General features: G+C 38.9%; 1 non-coding gene across 1 annotated transcript; it reads left to right on the forward strand.

Annotated features, from left to right (window-relative positions):
* The first annotated feature begins 4,270 nt into the window (after positions 1-4,270).
* On the forward strand, positions 4,271-4,378 carry LOC130959280 (small nucleolar RNA R71). The gene has a single exon (XR_009078373.1). It is a non-coding gene; the product is annotated as a small nucleolar RNA R71 (small nucleolar RNA).
* The last annotated feature ends 13,820 nt before the right edge of the window (positions 4,379-18,198 follow it).

An 18,198-nucleotide genomic window follows, 5' to 3' on the forward strand; every position in this document is an offset into this window, starting at 1 on the left:
GACACATAATTGGGTGAACCTTTTCAGATTGTGACTCAGCTTTGCTAGAGTCCCCAATTAGAGGTGTCCAGGGTTCTTAAGCACACTCTTTTTCCCTTGGATCACAACTTTATTTCTTTCTTTTTCTTTCTTTTTCTCTTTCTCCTTTTTTTTTCGCTTCTTCTCTTTTTTTTTGTATTCATTGCTTTTTCTTGCTTCAAGAATCATTTTTTATGATTTTTCAGATCCTCAGTAACATGTCTCCTTTTTCATCATTCTTTCAAGAGCCAACCAATCATGAACAACAAATTCAAAAGACATATGCACTGTTTAAGCATACATTCAGAAAACAAAAGTATTGCCACCACTTCAAAATAATTAATATGTTATAAAATTCAAAATTCATGCAATTCTTCTCTTTTTCAATTAAGAACATTTTTCATTTAAGAGAGGTGATGGATTCATAGGACATTCATAACTTTAAGGCATAGACACTAAGACGCTAATGATCATAAGACACAAACATAGATAAACATAAGCATGAAATTTCGAAAAACAAGAAAATAAGGAACAAGGAAATTAAAGAATGGGTCCACCTTAGTGATGGCGGCTTGTTCTTCCTCTTGAAGATCTTATGGAGTGCTTGAGCTCCTCAATGTCTCTTCCTTGCCTTTGTTGCTCCTCTCTCATGATTCTTTGATCTTCTCTAATTTCATGGAGGAGGATGGAGTGTTCTTGGTGCTCCTCCCTTAATTGTCCCATGTTGGAACTCAATTCTCCTAGGGAGGTGTTGATTTGCTCCCAATAGTTTTGTGGAGAAAAGTGCATCCCTTGAGGTATCTCAGGGATTTCATGATGAGTGGGATCTCTTGTTTGCTCCATCCTTTTCTTAGTGATGGGCTTGTCCTCATCAATGGGGATGTCTCCCTCTATGTCAACTCCAACTGAATAACAGAGGTGACAAATGAGATGAGGAAAAGCTAACCTTGCCAAGGTAGAGGACTTGTCCGCCACCTTATAAAGTTCTTGGGCTATAACCTCATGAACTTCTACTTCTTCTCCAATCATGATACTATGGATCATGATGGCCCGGTCTAGAGTAACTTCAGATCGGTTGCTAGTGGGAATGATTGAGCGTTGGATAACCTCTAACCATCCCCTAGCCACGGGCTTGAGGTCATGCCTTCTTAGTTGAACCGGCTTCCCTCTTGAATCTCTCTTCCATTGGGTGCCCTCTTCACAAATGTCTATGAGGACTTGGTCCAACCTTTGATCAAAGTTGACCCTTCTAGTGTAAGGGTGTTCATCTCCTTGCATCATGGGCAAGTTGAATGCCACCTTACATTTTCCGGACTAAAATCTAAGTAAATTTAAGTATTCGAACCGAATTGTAAGCCAATTCTTTGGGTTCGGGTTCACACTTTGATCATGGCTCTTGGTGATCCATGCATTGGCATAGAACTCTTGAACCATTAAGATTCCGACTTGTTGAATGGGGTTGGTAAGAACTTCCCAACCTCTTCTTCGAATCTCATGTCGGATCTCCGGATATTCACTCTTTTTGAGTTTGAAAGGGACCTCGGGGATCACCTTCTTCAAGGCCACAACTTCATAGAAGTGGTCTTGATGCACCCTTGAGATGAACTCTCCATCTCCCATGACTCGGAGGTGAAAGCTTTTGCCTTCCCTTTCCTCTTTTTAGAGGTTTCTCCGGCCTTGGATGCCATAAATGGTTATGGAAAAACAAAAAACAATGCTTTTACCACACCAAACTTAAAAGGTTTGCTCGTCCTCGAGCAAAAGAAGAAAGAAGAGAGTAGAAGAAGAAGAAATGGAGGAGATGGAGGTGGCTTTGTGGTTCGGCCAAAGGGGGGAGAAGTAGTGTTTAGGGTGTGTGAAAATGAAGGAGTGAAGATGGGTTTATATAGGGGTGAAGAGAGGGGTAGGGTTCGGCTATGGGAGGGTGAGTTTGGGTGGGAAAGTGGTTTGAATTTGAATGGTGAGGTAGGTGGGGTTTTATGAAGGATGGATGTGAGTGGTGAAGAGAAAGATGGGATTTGATAGGTGAAGGGTTTTTGGGGAAGAGGTGTTGAGGTGATTGGTGAATGGGTGAAGAAGAGAGAGGGTGGTGGGGTAGGTGGGGATCCTGTGGGGTCCACAGATCCTGAGGTGTCAAGGAAAAGTCATCCTTGCACCAAGTGGCGAGCAAAATTGCTCTATGTGCCAATTCTGGCGTTAAACGCCGGGCTGGTGCCCATTTCTGGCGTTTAACGCCAACTTCTTGCCCTTTCCTGGCATTTAACGCCAGTCTGGTGCCCTTTTCTGGCGTTAAACGCCCAGAATGGTGCCAGACTGGGCGTTAAATGCCCATTTGCTAGCTTCACTGGCGTTTAAACGCCAGCAAATTCTCCTCCAGGGTGTGCTATTTTTCATTCTATTTTTGCTTTTTCAATTGATTTTGTGACTTCTCATGATCATCAACCTACAGAAAACATAAAATAACAAAAGAAAATAAATAAAATATAACATTGGGTTGCCTCCCAACAAGCGCTTCTTTAATGTCAATAGCTTGACAGAGGGCTCTCATGGAGCCTCACAGATACTCAGAGCAATGTTGGAACCTCCCAACACCAAACTTAGAGTTTGAATGTGGGGGTTCAACACCAAACTTAGAATTTGGTTGTGGCCTCCCAACACCAAACTTAGAGTTTGACTGTGGGGGCTCTGTTTGACTCTGTTTTGAGAGAAGCTCTTCATGCTTCCTCTCCATGGTGACAGAGGGATATCCTTGAGCCTTAAACACAAAGGATTCTTCATTCACTTGAATGATCAATTCTCCTCTGTCAACATCAATCACAGCCTTTGCTGTGGCTAGGAAGGGTCTGCCAAGGATGATGGATTCATCCATGCACTTCCCAGTCTCTAAGACTATGAAATCAGCAGGGATGTAATGGTCTTCAATTTTTACCAAAATATCCTCTACAAGTCCATAAGCTTATTTTCTTGAATTGTCTGCCATCTCTAGTGAGATTCTTGCAGCTTGTACCTCAAAGATCCTTAGCTTCTCCGTTACAGAGAGAGGCATGAGGTTCACACTTGACCCTAGGTCACACAGAGCCTTCTTGAAGGTCATGGTGCCTATGGTGCAAGGTATTGAAAACTTCCCAGGATCTTGTCTCTTTTGAGGTAATTTCTGCCTAGACAAGTCATCCAGTTCTTTGGTGAGCAAAAGGGGTGTATCCTCCCAAGTCTCATTACCAAATAACTTGTCATTTAGCTTCATGATTGCTCCAAGATATTTAGCAACTTGCTCTTCAGTGACATACTCATCCTCTTCAGAGGAAGAATACTCATCAGAGCTCATGAATGGCAGAAGTAAATCCAATGGAATCTCTATGGTCTCAGTGTGAGCCTCAGATTCCCATGGTTCCTCATTAGGGAACTCATTGGAGGCCAGTGGACGTCCATTGAGGTTTTCCTCAGTGGCGTTCACTGCCTCTTCCTCCTCTCCAAGTTCGGCCATGTAGGTCATGTTAATGGCCTTGCACTCTCCTTTTGGATTCTCTTCTGTATTGCTTGGAAGAGTACTAGGAGGGAGTTCAGTAATTTTCTTACTCAGCTGACCCACTTGTGCCTCCAAATTCCTAATGGAGGACCTTGTTTCAGTCATAAAACTTTGAGTGGTTTTGATTAGATCAGAGACTATGGTTGCTAAGTCAGAGTGGTTCTGCTTAGAATTCTCTGTCTGTTGCTGAGAAGATGATGGAAAAGGCTTGCTATTGCTAAACCTATTTCTTCCATCATTATTGTTGTTGAAACCTTGTTGAGGTCTCTGTTGATCCTTCCATGAGAGATTTGGATAATTTCTCCATGAAGAATTATAGGTGTTTCCATAGGGTTCTCCCATGTAATTCACCTCTTCCATTGAAGGGTTCTCAGGATCATAAGCTTCTTCTTTAGATGAAGCATCCTTAGTACTGCCTGGTGCATTTTGCATTCCAGACAGACTTTGAGAAATCAAATTGACTTGCTGAGTCAATATTTTGTTCTGAGCCAATATGGCATTCAGAGTATCAATCTCAAGAACTCCTTTCTTATGATTTGTCTCATTGTTCACAGGATTCCTTTCAGAAGTGTACATGAATTGGTTATTTGCAACCATTTCAATTAGTTCTTGAGCTTCTGTAGGCATCTTCTTCAGATGAAGAGATCCTCCAGCAGAGCTATCCAAAGACATCTTGGACAGTTCAGACAGACCATCATAGAAAATACCTATGATGCTCCATTCAGAAAGCATGTCAGAAGGACACTTTCTGATTAATTGTTTGTATCTTTCCCAAGCTTCATAGAGGGATTCTCCTTCCTTCTGTCTGAAGGTTTGGACTTCCACTCTAAGCTTACTCAATTTTTGAGGTGGAAAGAACTTTGCCAGGAAGGCATTGACTAGCTTTTTCCAAGAGTTCAGGCTTTCTTTAGGTTGTGAATCCAACCATATCCTAGCTCTGTCTCTTACAGCAAAAGGAAATAGCATAAGTTTGTAGACTTCAGGGTCAACCCCATTGGTCTTGACAGTGTCACAGATTTGCAAGAATTCAGCTAAGAACTAATGAGGATCTTCCAATGGAAGTCCATGAAACTTGCAATTCTGTTGCATTAGAGAAACTAATTGAGGCTTAAGCTCAAAGTTGTTTGCTCCAATAGAGATGCTTCTCCCATAGAAGTCGGGAGTGGGTGCAGTAAAGTCACCCAGCACCTTCCTTGCATTGTTGGCATTGTTGTTGTTTTTGGCTGCCATGGGTTCTTCTTCTTTGAAGGTTTCTGTTAGGTCCTCTATAGAGAGTTGTGCCTTAGCTTCTCTTAGCTTTCGCTTCAAGGTCCTTTCAGGTTCAGAGTCAGCCTCAACAAGAATGCTTTTGTCTTTGCTCCTGCTCATATGAAAGAGAAGAGAACAAGAAAATATGGAATCCTCTATGTCACAGTATAGAGATTCCTTGAGGTGTCGGAGGAAAAGAAAAATAGAAGGAAGGGTAGAAGAATTCGAACTTATCAAAAGAGATGGAGTTCGAATTGTTCCTTGAGGAATAGTGTTAGTCCATAAATAGAAGGATGTGAGAAGAGGGGAAGAAATTTTCGAAAATTAAATAAAAGATTTTAAAAACATTTTGAAAAATTGATTGATAATTTTCGAAAACTAAGAGTGGGAAAGAAATCAAGTGATTTTTGAAAAATATTTTGAAATTAGAAATTAAAAAGATATGATTGAAAACTATTTTGAAAAAGATGTGATTAAAAAGATATGATTGAAAAGTTATGGTTTTAAAAAGATATGATTGAAAATATATGATTTGAAAAACAATTTAAAAAGATTTGATTTTAAAAAATAATGACTTGGCTAACAAGAAAAGATATGATTCAAACATTAAACCTTTCTCAACAGAAAAGGCAACATACTTGAAATGTTGAATCAAATCATTAATTGATAGCAAGTATTTTTGAAAATGGAAAGAAATTGATTTTGAAAAAGATTTTGATTTTGAAAAATTTTGAAAACTTAAAAAAAATCTGAATTGAAAACAGAATCTTCCCTCTTGTGCCATCCTGGCGTTAAACGCCCAGAATGGTGCACATTCTGGCGTTTAACGCCCAAAGCACTACCCTTTTGGGCGTTAAACGCCCAGCCAGGCGCCCTGGCTGGCGTTTAAACGCCAGTTTGCCTTCTTCACTGGGCGTTTTGAACGCCCAGTTTTTTCTGTATAATTCCTCTGCTGTATGTTCTGAATCTTCAATTCTCTATGTTATTGACTTGAAAAGACACAAATTAAAAATATTTTTGGATTTTTAATAATGAGGAATAATCAAAATGCAACTAAAATCAAATAACAATGCATGCAAGACACCAAACTTAGCAGTTTGTATACTACTGACACTAACAAAATGAGAATGCATATGAGAAACAACAAAACACTCAAGTCAAGAGAATTCAAAGATCAGAGCAAGGCAATCATCAAGAACATCTTGAAGATTAATGAAGACACATGAATGAATGCAAGAAGAACAGAAACATGGAATTGACACCAAACTTAAAATGAGACACTAGACTCAAACAAGAAACATAAAATATTTTTTATTTTTATGATTTTGTAATTTTTTTGGATTTTTTGAAAATTAAGTGGAAAAAGAAAATAAAGATATCAAAATTCTTAATGAGAATTCCAGGAATCATGCAATGTTAGTCTAAAGCTTCAGTCTAAAGAAATTAGACATGGCTAGCCAAGCTTCAGCAGGACATTACATTCAAGAGCTAAATTGATGAAAATCAATCAGCTTTGGTGATGATAAGAACATCACCTTGAAACACTAGAATTCATTCTTAAGAACTCTGAAGATAAATACCTAATCTAAGCAACAAGATGAACCGTCAGTTGTTCAAACTCAACAATCCCCGGCAACGGCGCCAAAAACTTGGTGCACGAAATTGTGATCAATACTTTTCACAACTCAAATAATCCCCAGTAATGAATCCAAAAACTTGGCGTTCAATACCATGGCATAAACACAACTTCGCACAACTAACAAGCAAGTGCACTGGGTCATCCAAGTAATAAACCTTACGCGAGTAAGGGTCGATCCCACGGAGATTGTTGGTATGAAGCAAGCTATGGTCACCTTGTAAATCTTAGTCAGGCAGACTCAAATGGTCATGGATGATATATGAATAAAACATAAAGTAAAGATAGAGATACTTATGTAATTCATTGGTGAGAATTTCAGATAAGCGAATGGAGATGCTTTGTCCCTTCCGTCTCTCTACTTTCCTACTGTCTTCATCCAATCCTTCTTACTCCTTTCCATGGCAAGCTGTATGTTGGGCATCACCGTTGTTAGTGGCTACAGTCCCGTCCTCTCAGTGAAAATGTTCAACGCACCCTGTCACGGCACGGCTATTCATCTGTCGGTTCTCAATCAGGTTGGAGTAGAATCTATTGATTCTTTTGCGTCTGTCACTAACGCCCAGCCTTCAGGAGTTTGAAGCTCGTCACAGTCATTCAATCATTGAATCCTACTCAGAATACCACAGACAAGGTTTAGACCTTCCGGATTCTCTTGAATGCCGCCATCAATTCTAGCTTATACCATGAAGATTCCGATTAAAGAATCCAAGAGATAAACATTCAAGCCTTGTTTGCTTGTAGAACGGGAGTGGTTGTCAGGCACGCGTTCATAAGTGAGAATGATGATGAGCGTCACATAATCATCACATTCATCAAGTTCTTGAGAGCGAATGAATATCTTGGAATAAGAACAAGCTGAATTGAATAGAAGAACAATAGTAATTGCATTAATACTCGAGGTTCAGCAGAGCTCCACACCTTAATCTATGGTGTGTAGAAACTCCACTGTTGAAAATACATAAGAACAAGGTCTAGGCATGGCCGAATGGCCAGCCTCCCAATGATCTAAGATAGCATAAAACTACTCAAAGATAGCTACCAAGATGAAAATACAATAGCAAAAGGTCTTATTTATAAAGAACTAATAGCCTAAGGTTTACAGAAATGAGTAAATGACAGAAAAATCCACTTCCGGGCCCACTTGGTGTGTGCTTGGGCTGAGCATTGAAGTATTTTCGTGTAGAGACTTCTCTTGGAGTTAAACGCCAGCTTTTGTGCCAGTTTGGGCGTTTAACTCCCATTCTTGTGCCAGTTCCGGCGTTTAACGCCGGGCATTCTTGAGCTGATTTGGAACGCCGGTTTGGGCCATCAAATCTCAGGCAAAGTATGGACTATTATACATTGCTGGAAAGCCCAGGATGTCTACTTTCCAACGCCGTTGAGAGTGCGCCAATTGGGATTTTGTAGCTCCAGAAAATTCACTTCGAGTGCAGGGAGGTCAGAATCCAACAGCATCTGCAGTCCTTTTCAGTCTCTGAATCAGATTTTTGCTCAAGTCCCTCAATTCCAGCCAGAAAATACCTGAAATCACAGAAAAATACACAAACTCATAGTAAAGTCTAGAAAAGTGAATTTTAACTAAAAACTAATAAAAATATACTAAAAACTAACTAAAACATACTAAAAACATACTAAAAACAATGCCAAAAAGCGTATAAATTATCCGCTCATCACTGACCTCCCTAGCCATTGATGCTCAGAGCCTTGGACCTTGCTTTTATTTTTGTTTTGCTGTTTCGTTTGCTTCAAGGATTAAGCTTTCATTAATTTCAGAGAAATCATAATAATTCTCTAAATGCCTGTTCCTTGTACATCAACATTCTTTGATTCAAATTTAAATATGCACTGTTCATGTCATGCATTCAGAATTACAATTAATACCACCATATTTAAGTAAATAAGACTACTCTTAAAATTAACTCAATTTCTTATGCAATACATCACTTCTGTATTTTTTATTTGAATTCAAAGTCAATGAATAATACATGAGACATCTTTTCAGAATTAAAGCAATTAAGAGAAAACTAAACTAGTCCTAGGATTCTAACTAATAACTGATCATGCAACAAACAAAGCAAAATAGCAGAAAACCGGAACATAACATAGAAAAAGAGGGGAGGAATAAAAATGAAAGGAACTCAACCACTTTAGTTATCCTAGCGGTCGCTTTATTCTTCAGGTTGTGCTCCTCAGTGAAGATGATTCGCCTCCCTTTTAGTGCCATAAGAATAAACAGAGAACCCTTAAGTGAAGCGTCAACACCAAACTTAAAGGTTTGCTTGTCCTCAAGCAAAGAAGAACTGAAAATAGAAAGAGACAAATATTATGAGGAAAGAAAAAGAAAAGGATAAAGAACAAGAGAGAATTAGGATTGGGAGAGGGGGAAAGAAAATTAAAATCGGGCGGCTGAAAAACCCATATTTTATGATATATATTGTGCTCAATTTAAGTCATTTATTCAACCCTTCACATACTTATTCATAGAAATTGCATAAGTGTTGCTTTCCCTTCCTTATTATGTGATATATGTGAAATACATGTTTTCTATGCTTTAAAAGTAATTATTTTAATTACCCTTTATTACCATTCGATGCCGTGATTTGTGTGTTGACTAGTTGCAGAGCTTCTAAGGCAGGAATGACTTAAAGGATGGAAAGGAAACATACAAAATTGGAAAGAAAGCACAAAATGGAGTTTTTGAAGAAACTGGCAGCGACGCGAACGCATGGATGACGCGGCCGCATGCCCAGCGCGAAAAGGGAGCGACGCGACCGCGTGACCCACGCGGCCACGCGCCTTAAGCAGAACACAGATGACATGGACGCATGATCAAAGCAAACGCGTGACAAGGAAAACTCCGAATGACGCGACCGCGTGACCCACGTGGACGCGTGACAGATGCCACGCGCCAGAAATTACAGAAGATGCTCCCAACAGTTTCTGAAGCCCTTTTGGCCCATATCCAGGTCCAAGAGGTAGAGATTAGAGGTTATGAAGTGGAGGAATGCATCCATTCAGAAGATAGCAGTTATTTTTCACTTTTCATAGTTTAGATGTAGTTTTAGAGAGAGAGGTTCTCTCCTCTCTCTTAGGATTAAGATTTTTAGAAATTAGGAATATTTCCTCTTCATCTCAGGTTTAATGTTCTTCTATTTATTTTCTCTTTTATTTGTTTAATGACCATTCTTGTTATGATTTTATTATTTAAATACAATTTGAGGTATTTCAGACTCATGATTGCTTTTCTCTATTTTTAATCTAAATTATTTACTATTGGCTTTGGTTGATTAATTGGTGACTCTAGAGTTGTCAAACTCAGCAGTAGTTGAAATTGGCAGATTCTAATTGATCTAGATCACTCTAAAGCTAGTCTTCCCACAGGGATTGACCAGGACTTGAGGATCAAGCTAATTAGTCCACTTGATCTTCCTCTGTTTAATAAAGGATAACTAAGTTAGATTAAAACCCAATTCTCATCACATCTGATAAGGTAACTAGGATAGGAATTCCGATTCTAATACCTTGCCAAGAGTTTATTTTATCATTACTATTTTATTTTTCTTATCATTTAACATACTTGTTCCTTACTTTCAAAACCCCTAATTTACAAGACTCATAACCAATAATAAGAACATACCTCCCTGCAATTCCTTGAGAAAACGACTCGAGGTTTAAATACTTCGGTTATCAATTTATTTAGGGGTTTGTTACTTGTGACAACCAAAACGTTTGTAAGAAAGGACTTTTGTTGGTTTAGAAACTATACTTGCAACGGGAATTTATTCTGAATTCTAGACCACACAAAAGTTCTCTCTTCAGCGGTGAACTAGTGTAGTTGTGCGGCACAGGCGACGCATACGCGGGGGCCGCAAAAGTTCCTTAATGACACGTAAGCGTCAGGCACGCGTCTGCGTGCCCTGGGTTTTGTGCGATTCGTGTGAAGGTAGCCGCGCGCACGCACAACTCGCTGTTTGCATGGCTTGGGAACCAATATTTTCATACGACGCGTGCGCGCGCCATTTGTGCAGATGATGCGCATGCATCAATGACGCGTACGCGTGATCAATTTTGTGCCTCTAGCACACTTCCATCCCCAAGCCAACACAAGTCTCTGCCCAAACACATATTTACATCAAATTTCAAGGTCACGCGTACGCGTCACTGACGCGCACGCGTGGAAGGTGAAAAAAGCAAATGATGCGCACGCGTGGGTTACACATACGCGTGATGCGGCTTGTGCTTCCAGCATGCTTCCAGCGTTACTCCCGCTCAACTCTCTGTCAAATTTTATTTTTCACGCACATGCATATGACGCGTACGCATCAGCGATGCTTGCGCGTCGTGTGCTCATTTTTTTTCCGGTTCCTGTTCTAAAACAGCTGCATGATCAGAAAATTAGTAAGAACTCAATAAAAATCAAATAAGTAAGAAAACTACTACTACGGAAAACAACTAAGAATGAAAATGAGCGATCATACCACAGTGGGTTGTCTCCCACCAAGCACTTTTAGTTAAAGTCCTTAAGTTGGACATGTGGTGAGCTCCTTGTCATGGTGGCTTGTGCTTGTACTGATCTAGGAATCTCCACCAATGTTTGTAATTGCAATGGCCAGCGGGATTCCAAACTAGGTGCATAACGCCTTCGAGCAAGTTGAAGCAAGTGACAAGGCCCCAAGAGAGTTGATTGTGGGAATGAATTCTAGGGTCCCAAACCTTGCTTTTACATCCGTCTTCTTGTGGATCACTATTATTCCCACCGGGTGGCAAGCAATCTGAATTCTCACAGAGACATCCAAATAACCTTCTAGACCTATTCAATTGAGCTCTACACCAATCATTGCACTTCAATTTGGAGCATGCAACCATATTGAACCTTGCTTGACAACTCTTGCCAATAACCATCTTCCTCTTACTCTTAATGCCACAAAGAGCTCTAAGTTGACCATCCGTCTCCAGTAGTCCATATTCAAGTGGGAAAGTAAAGGTTAAGGATAGGAATTTTACCCACTTGAATGTTGTATTGGATGGTGATGGATTTGGAAGAGGTCTTGCAAGCTCCACTCCCTTGTGTTCTTCTTTGAATTCTTCTACCTCTTTGCAAGCTTCCTCAATTTCAACCTCTTTCTCTTGGTAGCTTTCTTCTAATTCAATCTCTTCTTCATTGCTTACCAAGGGCATGGGAGGTTATGCATCTTCCTCTTCTTCCATATGTGAGGGTGAAAAGTTCTCTAATTCACTGGAGTATAAACTCCTTTTATTGGTTTCCTCACTTTCTTCCATAGGATATTGCGTTGTATCTCTTGGGAAGGAATTTGCTTGTTCCTCTTCCTGGTTCTTGATTAGCGACTGCACATGTTTCTCTACATTTTTGACACTCGTCTTTATATCACGTAGGAATTCTTTCATGAGGAGCTCAAGATCTGATGGTATTTGAGATGAATAGGGAGATGGTGGCTCTTGATATGGGTAGAAGGCTGATGGTTCTTGATAAGTGTAAAAAGGGGATGGTTCTTGGTATGGATAGGGAGGAGGTGGTTCTTGGTATGAATAGGGAGATGGTGGTTCTTGATATGAATATGGAGGTGGTGGCTCTTGATAGTTGGAACATGGAGCATTGAAGTTTCTTTGGTTTTGACTTTGCCAACCAAAATTTGGATAGTTCCTCCATCCACCATAATATGAATCACTACTCAGGTGTGAGTAGTAACCCATGTGATCTCTCTCCATTATTTTTCCTTAGCAAGAAACACCAAAAAGGATTAAACGCACCATATGGTAAACAGAAAAACAAAGAAGAAAGAACAGAATTCTAAGAATTAAAATAAAACTAACTAGGAAACACCAAACTTAATTTCAAAAATTAAAAAAATATTGATGCTATTTATTTATTTAATTTTTTTTGTTTCAAAATTTTTTTTAAATAAAATTTAAATAAAATTAAAACTAAAACGCCTAATCTAAGCAATCAAACAACTAATAGTTGTTAATCACAGTCAATCCCCGGCAACGGCGCCAAAAACTTGGTGTGGTATTTCTAACCACAAACTAACCGGCAAGTGCACCGGGTCGTACCAAGTAATACCTTACATGAGTAAGGGTCGATCCCACGAGGATTGATGGATTAAGCAACAATAATTGATTGATTGGCTTAATTAGGCAAGCAGAAAAGGGTTTTGAGATATTCAAAAGGTTTAAATTTAAAAATATCAGAAGGCAGGCACGCAAGTAAATAAGTTGAAAATAAAATATTGGAGAAACAGTTAAGGCTTCAGAGTTATCTATTTTTCCGGATTAACTTTTCTTACTAACTATTTTAATCATGTAGGATTTAATTTATGGCAAACTATATATGACTAGACCCTAATTCCTTAGACCTTTCTAGTCTCCTCTAAAATTTATTAACTGCCAAATCTTTGGTCAATTAATTCCAATTAGAAGCTGCATGATCAAATTCCAATTTATATGCTACAAAAACTCTAATTACCCAAAAATAAAAGGATTATATGTCACGTATCCCGTTAAATCCAAATAATTAAAATTTAGGAGAAATTGTTTTCAAGCTATTGTTCAAGTAAAGAGGGTCATACTTCCGTTCCACCCAAATTCATAAGATAAAGAGCGAAAACAATTCTTAAATTATAAATCCATACGTGAATTAAAATAGAAAACGTAATAAAATCAATCCATACAAATAGACAGAGCTCCTAACCTTAACAATGGAGATTTAGTTGCTCATGGAATGCGGAATGTAAAATTGTATAGAATTCCCTAATGGAATCCCCCTTATGGAACCTCTCCAATAGAAGAGAAGTCTCTCATTTTTATAACTAATCCTAATTCATTTAAAATCTAATATCTAAAATTAAGATAATATCTTTTCCTATTTTAAAATCAAATTTAAATTTAAATCAGAATTAACTAACTACTCTGCGTCTTGTAACGTGGAGACCACTTGGCATCACTGGATCCGCGCCTAACTTGGGTGCTAAAATGGGGCCCAAAAATCACCCCCAGTGTTTTCTGCGTTTTTTGCACGTGGCGCATGTCACGCGTACGCGTCGATGGTCTTTTTTGCAAGTCATGCGGACGCGTCAGTCACGTGCACACGTCGCTGTGCAATTCTTTAAATCACACGTACGCGTCAGTCACACGCGCGCGTCGTTGTGGAAAGCTCCAAATCACGCGTGCGCGTCAGTCACGCGTACGCGTCGCTCTTTGCTGCCATCTCTTTTGATTCTTGTGCTGCAAAAACTTTATCAAATCCAGCTGAATGCTACCTAAAATAAACAAAATTCTAAAAGGCTCAAAGTAGCATCCATATTGGCTAAAAGATAATTAATTCTTTATTAAACTCAACAAATTAGATGAAAATTCACTAGAAAAAGATAGGAAAGATGCTCATGCATCACACCCTCAACACCTCGGACCTTAAAAATGTGATTTTTGAAATCATGAAAAGAATCGTCAAAGATAAAAAAACCTTCCGACCTTGTACAGTTCGGAGGGACACCCATCCCGACTTCTTTGTAGAGCTATAAGGTTTTGTTGCAACGAAAATGTAAAAAAAGACGTTTAATGAAGGTCGGACATCCAGCTTCCGACACAGGAGCTAGTACATTTTCATAAAAGCCCAAGAGTTCGGGTGCAGTTGGATAGGGGCAAGGTTATTAGATCGCTGCACGTCAATTTCAAAATCCGAGAAGGGAAATCGGACACTTAACTGGGTAAAAAAGCAATCGTAGACATAAAAGAAAGGTCGCTCAGATTCCTCTAAAAGGGGAAAAACACACTCTCTCCTTTGGGTTGGGTGGCTCTAACACATAGTTTCTTTCATCCTCTCTATTCTCACAGATACTATGATGCCTACGAAATTCATCACAGTACTCTTTATCAGTCACGGGGACACAGCAAAGAACAGTACTATCTACCTAAACCTTAAGACTAGAAGAGACTTTGGTCGATATATTTGTAATGACACAGCGAGACATAAAGGCTACACCTATAAATTCAAAGTAAAGAAAAATCATTACCACAAGAAGTCGGATGTCGTCCCAAATAGGTCGGACAAATTAACAAAAGCCAAAAGAAAGCTACTCTTTTCAAAAAAATTTCCATAGAACAATCAAATGTGCTTCTCCTATGCAAACACCACATCAAAGCGGGCAATACAATGCATAGCCAACAGGGTAATAACTACTATGGTGCAAAAGCTGAATCCTTATTTGCTTACATTTTCAAAGATTTCCGCATCAAACTTCAAATTCGAAAGAAATTCAGAAGCAAACTTTTTTCCATTAAAAAAGCAAAAAGGGGAACGAGACCAACCTCGACGAAGACTGTGGAAAAGAGGGAGAACATGCCTAAAACAGCACAAACGTGGACGATCCTCACGTCAAAAGCAGCAAAATTCTTTAAAGACCAAGAAAAGAAATATTGAAGAAGTAGAAGTCATCAAAATGGCACAGGGAAGTTCTTTGTGAGGAGAAAGGGAGCAGTTTACTCATAAGCAAAGAAAAAGGGAGAAAAATAGCTAAAAAGACCTTTATAAAGGACAAAAACAAAGAGATCTTGTATTAAACGTGCGCGGATTTTGAGGGAAAACGGCCGCACAACGTTCGCCTATCATTAAAGAACTAACATTCAAAATTTCAAAAATGTCGGGTAACCCGAAGTGTTTGACCCCGACATTAGCAAACAGAAGCCATGAAGTGCTTGAGCCCGACTCGTAAAGGACCCGGACTCAAGCAGGGACACTGTTCATACCCTGACCTAATAAATAAAAGCCAGGCCCAATAAGATAAAAAGGTCCACCAATAAAAGTGGTCCTCACAAGTAAGTTCGGCCTCTTTAAAGAGGTCAGGCACCGACTTAAAGAGGCTAAAGCCCTACTTGCCCAAAGCAGATAACTACCTCCAGAAATCTCTCCTACTATCTCTACTTCATCTAGAAGGTAGATCTGAACAAACTCCTAAGATAAAGAGAACGCTTATCCATCAGAAAAGATTGAACTATCCCAACAAAGGTGGTCACCGATTCTACTATAAATACACTGGCACCTCCAGATATAATTCACGTTCTAATCTACTAAAAACCTACCTAAAGCCCTTGCTAACTTTATCATCGGAATCTTTTGCAGGCACTGGTGCAGAATTTACAACCACAAACTGACCGGCAAGTGCACCGGGTCGTACCAAGTAGTACCTCAAGTGAATGAGGGTCGATCCCACAAGGATTGATGCATTAAATAACAATAGTTAAGTGATTTTCTTAGTTAGACAAACAGAAAAGAGTGTTTGAGTCTTCAAAAGCATTAAATAGTAAATTCAGAATATCAGAAAGCAAATAGTAAACAGGTTCTGAATAATATATGGAGAAACAGTTAAGGCTTTAGAGTTATCTATTTTCCAGATTGACTTTTCTTACTAACTATTTTAATCATGCAAGATTTAATTCATGGAAAACTATATGTGACTAAACCCTAATTTCTTAGACCTTTTTAGTCTCCTCTAAAATTCATCAACCGCCAATTCCTTGGTCACTTAATTCCAATTAGAGGGTGAAGTTCAATTCTAGTTCATATGCCACGAAAACCCTAATTACCCAAATATAAGAGGATTATATGTCATGTATCCCGTTAAGTCTAGATAATTAGAAGTTTAAGAGAAATTATTTTCAAGCTGTTGTTCAAGTAAAGAGCTTTTCCAAGTTATACAAGAACTCAATTAGAACAAGGGTCATACTTTCGTTCCACCCAAATTTATAAGATAAAGAACGAAAACAATTCTTGAATTATAAATCAGTACATGAATTAAAATAGAAAAATAATAGTATCAATCCATACAATAGACAGAGCTTCTAACCTTAATAGTGGAGGTTTAGTTGCTCATGGTTTAGAGAGAAAACTAGGATTCGTAAAATCTGTAAAGAACGGAATGAAGTAGAAGAGAAGAGATGGACCCGAAGGGCTGATTTTCTTTTCCCTTTTATATCTAATCCTAATTAATATAAAATATATTTCCTAAAACTAAATAATATCTTTTCCAAATTATAAAAGAAATAAAAGTTTAAATCAAAATTAATTTAATTGATCCGTGCAACCTTTGGACATGAATGGGGACCACTTGGGTTAGAAAAGTTGACGCTGAACTTGAAGGGAGTCAAGTTCGGCGTGGAGTGCTCGCATACATCCTTTGCATCCTTTGAGTTGGCGCCGAACTTGAATAACCTCAAGTTTGGCGTGGAGATGGTAGAAGAGCTTCTCTTGGAGCGTTGATGCTGGCGCCAAACTTGAAGAACTTCAAGTTCGGCGTGGAGGAGGCAGCGTGTCTCTTCTGGTGAGTCCTTATGTTGGCGCCGGCGTGGAGATGGCAGCGTGCATCCTTCATTGGAAACTTGAGTGTGGCGCCAAACTTGAGCGCCGTGAAGGCCAAACTTAATGGAAGAAAAGGGTATACTATTATATATCGTTGGAAAGCTCTGAAAGTTAGCTTTTCAATAACGCTATAATCACGTCAATTGGACCTCTGTAGCTCAAGATATTTCTGTTTGAGTGCAAGGAGGTCGGGGTTGACAGCATCATTCGCTTTCTTCCTTTTCTGCTACAAAACTCTGTCAAATCCATTCGAGTGCTACCTGAAATAAACAGAAATTGCAAACAACTCAAAGTATCATTCATAGTGGCTAAGGGTAATTAAATCTTGATTAAACTCAATAATTTGAATGCAAATTCACTAAGAAAAGATAGAAAAGATACTCATGCATCAGGTACCACCCCCACCTTCTCACAAGGAACTCGGACAGGCGGCACCTCGGCACACCAAGTCGGACGCTGCCACTCAAAGGGATCTGGACCTCACCATCAGGTCCAAATTAGTGTTTCAGATAACCCTCGAAACAACTATTTTATTTTTAAAATAATTTATTTTAATATAAATACATATAATGTTTATTATACTTTATCTTTAAAAATTATATTTTATTAATTTATCGTATAAAATAGATCAGATAAAATATTAGAATAAATTCGGGTCTAATAAAATCCGATATGATCCCGTCCATACCCCTTACATCTAGGAGAGTTCTACTTGTTGGAGTTCTTTTCTTGTTGGATTTCTTTTTTTTTTTTTTGGTTAGGTGGATTGGACAACCCCCAATCCTAAATACAACACACATCTACATACTCCTCACATACTTACCAAATTTTTTTTCTCAATTGCAGTAAGTAGAAGTTGAACCCGAGACCTTTGAAGTGAAGAAGGAGAGATATGTCATGTGAAAAAAAGACTCATTCGCCTCGCCTTGTTGGATTTCTTTTCTTGTGCACACCACGTAATTTCCCTTTTTTTTTTTTGGTAGAACATAATATTCCTTTTTACAAAATGATAAAGACTAGGAAAACCACAGTCCACAGTCCACAGCCCAGTTTCACCCATGCTCAGACCCCAAAAAGGCCTATTCATTCCCGTTACTGGACTTCTCCCACAACCACATGGTCGAGTCCAACCCAAGCCAGCCACTGACCAAAAAAAATTCCCAAGCCAGCCATATCCACCCCTCTCGGCTGCCTCACTGCTCCTCTTGACAACAAAAGTGCATGCTACACCACCTTCAACATGCTTTCAGTAAGTTATCACAATAACAATAGCTCCCACAGAATATCTATATTTACGTACATATTTGTCTCTTTATCCTATAACTGATAATTCACCATAAACAAATGGAATAGACTCATGTGACTTTTTTTTTTTTGGGTGTTATTACAATTTGG

The sequence above is a fragment of the Arachis stenosperma genome, chromosome 10 (assembly GCF_014773155.1).
Source record: "Arachis stenosperma cultivar V10309 chromosome 10, arast.V10309.gnm1.PFL2, whole genome shotgun sequence".
NCBI classification, from domain to species: Eukaryota; Viridiplantae; Streptophyta; class Magnoliopsida; order Fabales; family Fabaceae; genus Arachis; species Arachis stenosperma.